Source organism: Penaeus monodon, chromosome 24 (assembly GCF_015228065.2).
Source record: "Penaeus monodon isolate SGIC_2016 chromosome 24, NSTDA_Pmon_1, whole genome shotgun sequence".
NCBI classification, from domain to species: Eukaryota; Metazoa; Arthropoda; class Malacostraca; order Decapoda; family Penaeidae; genus Penaeus; species Penaeus monodon.
In genome coordinates this window covers 26,053,351-26,054,006 of record NC_051409.1, presented here as the reverse complement: position 1 = coordinate 26,054,006, position 656 = coordinate 26,053,351, and positions in this window count along the sequence as shown.

Below are 656 nucleotides of genomic sequence, written 5' to 3'. Positions count from 1 at the left end.
CCGTGGCCCCTATCTCGTACCTTCCTATTCCCCTTCCCTTTCATATTTTTTTATATCCTTCCTTCCTTCCTCCCCTACTTTCCTCTCCCTTATATCCTCCCTTCATTCCCTATACCCTATCCCTCGGAGCTCCCCTATCCACTCCCTTATACTCAATCCCACCTTTCCCCTACCCTTCCCCTCCCTCACCTCTCACCCCTCACCTGTCCCCCTCCCTCTACCCTTCCTCCCCCTCTTCATCTCCCAACCCCTCCCCTACCTTCCCTCTCCCTCATCTATCCCCCTCAACCCTCCCTCCCCCCACCTTCCTCCCCCCTTTCATCACCCAACCCCTCCCCTCCCCTACTCTTACCTCTCCCTCCCCCCTCCCCTCCCCTACTCTTACCTCTCCCTCCCCCCTCACCCCTCACCCTCACTCTCCCCCTCTCCCTCTTCATCGCCCAACCCCTCCCCTCCCCTACTCTTACCACTCCCTCCCCCCCTCAACCCTCCCCTTCCCCCTCTCCCTCTTCATCGTCAACCCCTCCCCTCCCCTAGGCCTCCTCCCCAAGGAGATGCGGACTGCCGGTCAGTTTACGACTCCGGGGAAGGCCGAGGGAGAGTGAGTGCGGTCGGCAGGGGCTGTTTGGGTGAAGGTCGCTCCCGTCTCGCTTTCC